At 34.5% G+C, this 11,634-nt stretch overlaps 1 long non-coding RNA gene across 1 annotated transcript in view; it reads right to left on the bottom strand.

The window, feature by feature from the left end:
• Positions 1–2,230: 2,230 nt before the first annotated feature.
• Positions 2,231–11,634, bottom strand: part of LOC141577075 (uncharacterized) — a 34,983-nt gene continuing 25,579 nt past the window's right edge. The window contains exons 3-4 of the long non-coding RNA XR_012505613.1: positions 7,365–7,587; positions 2,231–6,217 (exon numbers count right to left, since the gene is read on the bottom strand). This is a non-coding gene — a long non-coding RNA (uncharacterized LOC141577075). The remainder of the gene's footprint in view (positions 6,218–7,364; positions 7,588–11,634) is intronic.

Here is an 11,634-nt window from a genome sequence, read left to right as displayed (position 1 = left end):
ACATCTTAATCTTTCTAAATACTCCAGCAAAAATCTTCACTCTTCCTTGACCTACTTTTCTCTCTCACAACCCACAACCACAGTATCAACGCATCCTGTCTGGCTCTACATTTAAACCATATCAGGAATCCAATCATTTTTCATCTCCACTCCTTACCATATAGTTTAAGACATCATTAAATGTTGCCTGGATTGAAGTACTATATTCCTAATTGGTCTCCATCCTTTAACCCTGTTCTTCCTCAAACTGTTTATAACATAGTGTTCAGAAATTCTGTTGAAACATTAGTTAGTTCAGGTCAAATCTCCCCCCTGCCACCTCAGAACTTTCAAATATCCCTTCATTATTTCTCATCGTAAAAGTCATATTTTTATAACCAAAAATGCCCTATATGATCTGACTAACCATTATCTCTCTGATTTGATTACCTTCTACTCTTCCATTCATTCTGCTCCAAGCATACTAGTCCCTTTACTGTTGCTCAAATAAAGTGAACACAGCCCTTCCTTGGGGACTTTGAATTTGCAGTTCCCATGACCTGGGATTCTGATATGCCAGATATACAAGTAGCTCACTTCCTTCAGAACTTCTCTCGGACATCACTTATTGTGGCTCTGTGGACAATTGATTCAATGTTCTCTAAATGAAATTGTCTTTATTTTGCCTTCATTTTTGAAAGATAGTATTGCTGTATAGAATTCTTTTTTGTTTGTTTGCTTGTCCTTCCAAATACAGATAATTTTTTTTTATTGAGGTATAGTCAGTGTATAGAGTTCTTGATAACAGCTTTTTTCTTTCAGTACTTAGAATATGTGATTACACTTTCTTCTGGCTTCCACCTTTTCACTTAAGTAGTCAGTCATTAATTTTATTGGTGCTCTATTGTATGGGATAGATTGATTTTCTCTTGCTGCTTTTAAGATTTTTTTGTCTTTTACTTTCAACACTATAATGTGCTTAGGTGTAGATTTCTTTGACTTCTCCTACTTTGGGTTTGTTGAACTTACTGGATATGCAGATAATTTTTTTTTCATCTAATTTGGGAAGTTAAGCATTATTTCTTCAAATATACTTTTTTCTGTCCCTTTCCTCTCCCTCTAGTCTCTAACTACACATATATTGATACATTCAATGTGGTCCCACATGTCTTTGAGACTGTTCATTTTTCTTCAGTCTTTTCTCTCTCTGTTCTTCAAATTGAAACATTTGTATTTATCTTCTAGTTTAGATTCTCTTTTCATCCATCTCCCATCTGCTGTTGAGCCTCTCTACTTTACTCTTAATTTTATTAATTGCACTTGCCAATGTCAGTTTCCATTTGTTTAAATTTCTGTCTTCTTATTGAGATTCTCATTTGTTGATTAACTGTGATCATGCTCTCCTTTAATTCTTTAAACATGATTTCTTAAGAGTTCTTTGCACATTATTTACATTAGCCACTTTGAAATTTTTATCTGCTAAGTCCATCATCTTTGGACAGAGTTATCTTCTCTTGTTTGTTAGGATTTTTCCCAAGTCATACTTTTTTTAATCCTTTGCATAGGTTATATTTTTGTGGAAAACTGTACATTTTAGATAATGCATAGTACCAATTATCGATTCTGAATTCTCCAAAGCTCTTATTGTTGCTGGTTGTCTGTGTCTTTTATTTGTCTGTTTAGTAACTTGCTTGGTTGAAACCCGTGGGCTTTATCTCACATGCACTGTGTGGTCAGTAATATGTCAATTCAAGTTTCAATTTTTATTAAAGTTTGACTTAGAGTTTGTCCATGTGTTTGCACAGCTTAGATGTCATTCAGAGACTGGACAGAGGTTATCTGCAAGCACTTTAAGCCAATAAGGCTTCAGTTCTCTGACAGTGGATGTGGATTTGGAAAGGGGGTTGAAGAGAGATTTATAAATATATATCACTTTGCCAGGTTACCTGGAAATTTGCATTTGTGTGGCTGGTGACATTTTAGAAGGTGGTAAGAGAGGTTGAGGAATCTGGAGGCAAGAGTAGCATTTAAGAACATAGCTCTACCCCATTAGAGGGTAAACTCCTTCAGGGTATGACTATTTGCACTTGTAACTTCCCATGTATATAACACAGGGGACAAAAAAAGTGAAGATAGGTAGAATCTCCAAAAAGTTTCTTTATTGATGACAGTATAGATGAAAATAATGTGAAGAATCACAGATGCATCATACCGTTAACACAAGAACTTTGTTTAGGAGAGAAGGGCAGAGTGAAAAAGAAAAGCAAATTTGCAATGTTGAAAATAAGCAGTTTTAGATTGGCTTACACTAAACATACTCTAATTTGAGGTGACAATTCTTTAGTTAGGGATTATGAAGAAGTGTACAATGCGAAGAATGTTTTTCATCCTTAACAAGAAAGCTGTTCAAGAAAACCTAAGCAAAACCATTTTTATATCTCAGGCTAGGCTACCAAAAGAGAATTTGTATAACTGCTCTTTGCAAAAGCACATTTTGAAATTCACATTTCCCACTAGACACATCCTTGCCTTTTCAGTTTCCCCCTCTCTGAAGACTCCTTTGTATATAACTCATATATGTCTGTATGTTTTTAATGGACTTTTAGTAATAGTTCATACTGTATTTACAAGTCACTCACTTTCCTTTACATAAATCCAAGACTTGTACAAGTCCTTAGATCTCAATCCATGTCCAAGTTGGTGAAAGGCAACAAATGAAACACTCCTAAAATGGAACATTTCATAGAGAGCCACTGTGGTCTTTATAAGTATTTTAAATATGTGTTGGTATTTTCAAAGATATCTTTACAGGAATTTGTTAAAGGCTTAAAAATTGACTATAAAGTATTTTACCATGTTAGCTCTAAATCTAATTACATTCTTAAGACTATCACCATGAAATATTTCAATGAACCTATGGATAGCTTTTTCCATAGTGATAGCCGAATTCTTTAGGCTACCTCCGAGGACCATTTCTTTACTCACAACTCTTTCCTTAAATGTGAGAAAGACATAAAGACGACTTTATTTCACATTTTTAAGTTGCAAAGAAACCAGTTTGCTTTTGCTTGGTACCACGAGCAATTTAAGTCTCACTACTCCAGTCCCCAGTGGTACATAGCAATACAGCTTTCTTTCAAAGACTTATCAATAACTATCTTCTTGGCAAAGTTTTATTGAACACATCTTTCTTCTGCAGCAAAATGCAATCTGGTTTTGACAGATAGGAAGGATGGTAGACACAAAGGTGAAAGTATCACTCAGTTAAAGAAAAAGTATTGGCCAAAAGGGGAAGGAAAAGGGAATTTTAAACCATGGTCTGAATACTGAAAGATGGATGAAAGCTCTGGGACTACAGGAGTGGTCTCCATCCACATAATAAACACCAGAGATGAGTACAATTATCCAAAGCACATAAGCAGTAACATGACATACAGGGAATGAGATATAAATTTAGGAAAACTTTATTAATATTGGCTCAGTACTACAAAGCATAACCATCAAACATGAGCCAGTGTAATTATGGTTTCCAAACTGTAATTTACTCAAATTTGAAAAGGCAGTGACACAGTATATAATTAAAAATATACAGAGCCACTCTTCAAAATATTCTCAGCCCTTTAAACACTTATGAAGTGTATTCTGTTTAATTTCTGTGCCCATATATTTGTAGTTTATCTGAAATTTCTGTGTGTGTTTCTGAAGTAAGTTTAGTTCCAGCTGAGCAAGATCCTCTTGAATGAAGAGACAAATCATCTATTTTAATATGTATTTTTGTACAAACCGATTTTATGAAAGTATGTTGTAATTGTATTATGTTTTAGATTTCGTAGTTAGGACTACTTGTTATTTTTGGGCTCTGGCATTGAGCATTCCTGTGGTGCTCTTGAAATATTTAAAATAACAGTGTTCATAAGAGAAAGAATATTCTGTTACCTGTAAAAGTGAACTTACATAACAGATAAAAATAAACTTCTTGGAGGAGTTTATATTTCTCTTTGGAGTCTGTTGCCCTGATGCTTTCCCATTGTAGCAAAATTGACTTAGACTCAGACCAGGCACTTCTATTCCTTTAATCCACCATAAGCCAAACATTTTAAATTAGTTAAATCTGTGGTCACATAAAAAGCAATCATGTCATTAAAGTTCTTATTCTTTTCACCTACCAAATTTTCCCACATGGGCAATATTCTGAATTATAAAACCATCTTGCATACATATAATTAAAGCCAGTTTCCCACAATTGGCTCTCTTAACTTGTATAAGTTCAGTTCTAAGTTAGTAAAATGGATTATATTTCTTCCTGGTCAGGCAATAGAGTGGTTGGAGACCTTTCTAATTTTCTTAGAATAATGTTTCTAATTTGCCCACTTCAAAACACAAAAACATATCTAATATTAGAAAAAGTAAACAGTTGCAGTAATAACATGTATCATTTAATGAATACTTAACCATGTTATAGGGAAATGCTAAATACATGAAAAATATAATTTAAAATTCAGATAAGCTATTAATATCCCTGTTTTTGCCATAAGGAAATACTTAAAAGAGGTTTGGTGATGTATCCAGTTAAACCAAGTAGATGTAACCTATTGGTGACAAAAAGAAAAAACAGCACATGTCAGTCTTGAAAGGAAAACTCGCTGCAAGGTATATTATAGTCAGAAATTTTCAAACTGTATTCTCCAGGTGTTCAAGATGTTCCAGAAAGCACTTGATTTAAACCTCTCTATAACAGTTATATATTAACCCATATGAAGATTGTAAAAAGCACAGTTTATCACATAATATATATTGACATATGAGTTGACTTACACTTTGATTTTAACTCACTTTGGAATGAAAGCCTCATCTACCATACTGGGAACATATTTGGACTTGTAAATGTGTTATTTATTGAATGATTATTAGCTCAGGACTGGCCCTTTTGAAATTTCATTTCAGTGAATGTGTTTATAAAATTGGATGTCAAATATCCTACTTTAATTTCTAATGCCACTCAAATAATGTCCTAGGAGGTTTAGATAAATTTGCTTGGGGAACAGTTTCATCCTAACATAGCAGTTCACTGGCGATCACAAGAATGTGTCAATATTTAGTCATGATGATACTGTAGATACTTTTATAATTACTTACATTGGAGAGCTTATATTTTGTAATATATTTCATTATTTTATATCTAAAAGTAATAGCCATTGTCTGTAGAGCCATAACACAGTGCTTATTTTACTGATAAACTGAGTTTCAATAAGTTTAAGTAACTTTTTGCCCAAGATCGAACCCTTAAAAGAGTTAATATGTGAAGACAAGCAGTCTGATTACAGAACACTTGTAACCCATCACAGCTCTCAAGAACAAAAAATGTGAGCACTTTAGTCTTAATGATGGAACTTTGAAACTAAATAGTCCTACTACTCCACTTGGAAGCTACTGAATCAGTTTAATTGAAGAGTATCCTCAGAGTAAAAGGTGATTTATTAGAAACATTACCTGCAGGTACTTATGCAAATCATAAGGAGATGAATTTTATATGTGGAAATGATACATTAGAAATGATGTTTGTAACTGCAAACTCAAAAATTGTGCTCATCATCAAAGAAGCTTCATTATTCTCATTCATTGATTTAGAGTTAGTAAATGTTGTAAATTTAACTCAGACTACACATTGTTTACTGTTAAATGCCACCTTCATCTCTTTTAGCCTCATATGACTTCATTCAGGAAAATGACTCAGGATTTAAAAAGCACAACTAATGGAAAGGGAAGAAGTTGTGGAGTCCACAGAGCTCCTATTGAATCTTGGATTACATGGTGTTGGGCAGTTACTTAATTGCTTTAAACTTCAGAGTAGAGTGGAAAAAAGAAAGGGAAGGCACGTTTATTTAATGGGAGCAGTGACATCTTCAGGGGATTATTGCAGTACATAAAGGAGAAATGCATGCAGAAGGGCCCGGTTAGGTGACACTCACAAGCTACAGGGCTGTCCGAAGTCCAGCAGCCCACGAGTTACCCGCTCAGCAAAGGTGATGGAGTACTCACCGTGGACACAGGACCAAGGCAGCGAAGTGATACCTAAGTGTATGCTTGGTCTGCTGGTAATATTTTAACTCATTAGGGAGAGGAGAGCCAATAAAATTGTTCAAGGGTCTGGATCAATTTGAGGTAAAATCCCTCAAAGAGATTCCTGGAGTTAAAAGAAAAACCCAGAAAGCAGGAAGTTTTCTTCATCTTTGTCTTTCTGCGGGGGAAAAAAGATATTTTTTCAGTGGAGCGAGATAGGCAACTAATGGTCTGAGAATTCTTCTGTAGAAAAGGAAAAAAAAATAGCACAAGATGTATCTATCTTTAAAATGTCTGCAAGTTTATATAATGGCAGAATAATTGGACGTTTTCTATTAACTGCCAAAAGATAGCTATGGACAGATGGTTAGAAATTAGTTACAGAAACAGTTTTGAATTTAATATGTAAAATCAATCTTACATTTAGAATTCCTCAAAAGTAGAATGCATTAGAAATAAACCCATTTCTAATAAAGTAAGGCTCCTGGATTATTACTCATCCGTAGAGCAGGCTGACTTACTGAAATCAGTATAGTTATAGTTAAACACCTAAAAGACACCTGTAGCAGGAGGAAGGAGGAGGGAAAGGCACTAATGCTCCTTTTTCTGAGACTACAGAATAGAAATAGACAACCTTTCTGGTATGTTTCACAATTATCTATTAGTTAGACAGTTGACATTATCCTAGGCAGGAAGACTGTTCCTACTACGTAGGATACAAGTATCCTAAAATCCCCTTCCTTGACTAGGAATGAACATTCTGTAAGGCACTACTTTAACCATTGTATAATTGAGGGCAAGGCCCTACTATTTTATAATATACAATTGAGAGCATATTCTAAGTAATCTTTCATGTCTCCAGAAAAAGAAATGGAGACTTTTCAACATTTGACATCTGACAGCTTATTTAGCTTGTACAACTTCACAAGAAAAGAAGAAATGAGAAACAATGTCACTGAGATAGAAATATGCAGGAATTACACCAGTGGTAGCAACAAACTATAAATTGTCATCTTTCGTCTGTTTCTGACAGTGTACCATAATATTTTTACTACTGCTAAAAAAGAATACGTATCAGCTGCCAGCAGATATTTCAAATATTAATCTCTACTGACCCTCAACTGTCTAAATTGCATGACTCTATTTTGAAACTCTTTTTCTGTAGTGGGACAACTCAGTCTTGCTGTTTTGACCTTTCATTCCTTCTCTGCCTTCATCATCTGTAGTGAAATATATGGGATTGTTTGACCATCGTCCTTGTTCAAGGAATCACTTCTCTCTAGTTCTATCCACATGGCTTTCACAGGAGCCTCCCTGTTACTTACAGTGTCCCTACATCCAGTTTATTTGAGACAGTCCTTGTTTGTAATAGTTTTGTCATCAGGTGTAGCATTCGTCCATGATTTGCCACTTTATCATTATGAAGAGCTGCTTTAAAACAAGGCACGATGGATTTGATGACTTCCAGTTTAACTTCTGTTGTGGCCACATCCAAAAGCATGTGAGAGGCACAGCCAGTGAATAGATTCCTCAACATTTAGCACATAACTAAATCAGAAAGACAATCAAAATTGAAAATTATCTAGAGGAAAGCTAAAGAGAAACTGAAAATGGATATAACAAAAGCTCAAGCAATCCAAATTTAAGATCCAAATTTTAAATGGTATCATTAGGTTTTGGAGTATCTTTATTGTAGTAACATAATTTTTAAACTTCTAATTTGGAAATAATTTCAAACTTACGAAAAATTACTAAAATAAAATTCTTACAAGGAACACCAATATGCCCCTTCCGCGAATTCATTTATTATCAACATTTTGTTCATTGGCTTCATTCTCTTACTCCCCTTTCTCTCTCCTTTTCCTCTGTTTTGTTTTGAAGCATTTGGGGGTAAGATATTTCTGTAAGGGCCCTAAATAGTATAGTGTATATCTCCTAAGGTTAGGGATATTCTCTTGCATAGCTATAGTAATTATCAATTTACTAATCTACTGTCATGTTCTAACTTTGTCAGTTGATCTAATATTTTTTTTTAGAGCATTTTCCTCACCCAATACAGGATTCACTCTCTAGAGTGACATAGTGGATTTTGTTGTCGATGGTCATGTTTCTTTAGCTTCCTTTTATCTGGAAGAGTTTCACAGCTTTTATGTTTTATGACATTGATGTTTTTTAAAAATCTAGTCCCCCTTCCAAATTTTCCCTATTGTAATACAATATTAGGAAGACCATTTTGATCCATTTCAATTGAATAAATGTATATTCTGTACTAGAATGGAATAATTAAGAAGGCCTGTGATTTTACGTCGTCTAAATTTGGAGAAACCTTCAAAAATTGTAGTGATATCCTTATTGTAGTAATATCCTTATTCAAAGTACCTTTGAAATATTTTCATATTTCAGCACAAAAAATAGAAATAAGAATATCTAAATTAATACCCCTCATTAAGGAGAATTTCCTTTTCTCTAGTTCAGGACCTATGTATAAAATACTTTCTCAAATAATGTTGTGGTCTATAAAGTAGAATCAACTAAGGCTGCCAACAATTTCAGATTTATTAACCATTAAAATATTTTTAAAAATTATAGATACTTATGAAAAATTAAAAACTAATGGGAATATATTAAAATATATTCTATATAAAGAGATTTTACCCTGCATTAGAGCCAAATATAGCTGAGAAACTGTTAAAGTACACCCATGTATATAAAAGACAATGATTGTTATTTTGGGGAAATAAAAAAGTCAAAACCTGTTAAACACATACTATGGGAGTTTATAAATGAAAGATCCTCAAGTGTACAAACCATCTAAGGAGATAACTTTAAAATAGTTGTCTCTCATTATCTACAGGGGGACTGGTTCTACCCCCAGCAAGGGAACACAGTCCTCAGATACTCAAGTCCCTTATATTAAATGGCAGAGTACAGGTATTCCTCTGTATTTGCATAATTTGAGATCATCAGTAAAGAAGATGATAGATTCCAGTGGGAGACTCTTCAGAGCAAAACAAAATTGATAAGTGGAGAATGTAGTGGTGATGCACTTTTCAGGAATGTTAGTTATCTAGTGGTTTGCAGAATGGGGAGTTTTCAGGGAAAACACTTGAAGGCTAAAGAAACATTTAGCTATGCTGTCAAGAAGCCCTGCCTCGCTCAGTTGGTTATAGGGAACGTTTCAGAAAAGCATTATCTCCTAGGTATTTTACTCCTTTTGATACAGTGGTAAATGGCAGTGTTTCCTTAATTTCTCTTTCTGATATTTTGTTGTTAGTGTATAGAAATTCAACAGATTTCTATATATTAATTTTGTATCATGCAACTTTACCAAATTCATGAGCTCTAGTAGTTTTCTGGTAGCATCTTTAGGATTTTGTACATATAGTATCATGTCATCTGCAAAAAAGTGAGTTTTACTTCTTTTCCAATTTGTTTTCCTTTTATTTCTTTTTCTTCTCTGACTGCTGTGGCTAGGACTTCAAAACTATGTTGAATTAAAGTGGCAAGAGTGGGCATCCATGTCTTATTCCTGCTCTCACAGGAAATGCTTTCAGCTTTTCACCATTGAGTATAATGTTAGCTGTGGGTTTGTCATATATGGCCTCTACTCTTTTGAAGTTTGTTCTCTCTGTGCCCACTTTCTGAAGTTTTTATTATAAATTGATGTTGAGTTTTATCAAAAGCTTTATCTGCATCTTGTGAAATGATCATAATGGTTTTTATTCTTCAGTTTGTTAATGTGGTGTATCCCATTGATTGATTCGCAGATATTGGAAAATTCTTACATCCCTGGGATGACTCCACTTGACCATGGTGTATGATCTTTTTAATGTATTGTTGTAGTCAATTTGCTACTATTTTGTTGAGGATTTTTGCATCTGTGTTCATAAATGATATTGGCCTATAATTTTCTTTTTTTTGTGTGATACCTTTGTCTGGTTTTGGTAGCAGGGTGGTGGACTCATAGAATGAGTTCAAAAGTGTTCCTTCCTCTCCATTTTTTTTCCTTTTTTGAATAGTTTCAGAAGGATAAGTGTTAACTCTCCTCTAAATGTATGGTACAATTCACCTGTGAAGCCACCTGGTCTTGGACTTCTGTTTGTTGGGAATTTTTTAATTATTGATTCAATTTCAGTACTGGTAATTGTTCTGTTCATATTTTCTATTTCTTCCTGGTTCAGTCTTAGAAGATTGTACCTTTCTAAGAATTTGTCCATTTCTTCTAGGTTGTCCATTTTATTGGCATATAGTTGCTTGTATGAATAGATGTGTATTCTGTACTAGAATGGAATAATTAAGGGATGTCACCCACAGTTGTTATCTCAGGAAGACAATCAACTTCCCCTGATTCCAGTGGCTATAGATGAATACTGTGAACAATCCCAACTGCCTGTACATTCACACTTCCATTCCCAATATATGTAGATAAAATAGAGACTTGAATATATTTTAAGTCAGCTCTTGAAGGGAAAATTAGCAGCTGCTTCCTCCTCTCTCATTCGGTAAATATTTTTTGTGTTCCTACTCTGTGCCAAGCCCCTCTAGGTTTGGGCATTAAACAGTGAGCAAAACAAACACCTCCAACTTCTGTTTGAGAGACATATTAATTAAAGAAAACATGCAGTATGTCACATGGTGATAAAACAGAGCAGGGAAACACAAGTTGAGAGAGGTTGGGTCTCCCAAATGAGGAGGCAGCAGGAGCAGAGGCCCTGAATTGCCTGTGAGGAGTTCCTGAAGGCTGCCTTGCCCCCTTTATCCACCCTCAGTACATAACGATGTAATGACTCAGGTTTCCCAACACCTGGCTTTTTTTTTTCCTCCGCAAAGAAACAAAAATCTTGCAGTTTCTGTTTTTGCTAAACAGATGTACATGTAAACTCAGCAGAAAATTGCTTTTAATGAAGCATTGCTGTCATTTAGACTGATACTGATGTAAGATTCACTGTACCTTTTGCAAAACAGCATCTGAAATGCTTGTGCTTTCACAAGTATTGTCATCTGAGTGTTCATGTATTTAACATGATTAATCCCTTGTAGATTGTCTGGTTTTCAGGGACTTTTTTTGTTAACAGTGAATATCAGAAACATTAATGTAAAATCAGTTTCCATAGAATAAGTGAGGTTAAGCATGCGTAGGACTCAAGCCCTGAAAATTATTATTTTTTTTATTTTATAATAATTCTGGGTTAAGATTGATAGTCTCTAGGTAAAACCTGTACCTTTGAAGTTGTAACTAATTACTGGTCTTCCCAAGCTGAACAAGGCTAATACAAAAGAATTCCTAATTATTGTGATTGGCTGACCTTTCCAATAGGAAATGACTGGAAAATAAGCCCCTAGCTGTCAAATCAAACCAACTCACAATTGCAGCTCTGTTTAGTTGGCATTTAACATCACAGAGCTCTGTACTGAGTTCATTTTAATCATGGGCACCTGGAAGATCTGCAGTGCTTCCTGGAATTTCAGATATTTTCTTCAGTTCCCTTTTCTTCTGTAAAATTAGCCTATGAATAAGTAATACTATGCAGAACTGAGTGAACATTTAAAAACTGTCCAATTTCTAGAGCCCTCTGTATAGCAAATGGATTGGAG

This window comes from Camelus bactrianus, chromosome 3 (genome assembly GCF_048773025.1).
Source record: "Camelus bactrianus isolate YW-2024 breed Bactrian camel chromosome 3, ASM4877302v1, whole genome shotgun sequence".
In the NCBI taxonomy this organism is placed as follows: Eukaryota; Metazoa; Chordata; class Mammalia; order Artiodactyla; family Camelidae; genus Camelus; species Camelus bactrianus.
The sequence above is the reverse complement of the archived record's forward strand: the minus strand, read 5'-3'. Positions and strand labels throughout refer to the sequence as shown.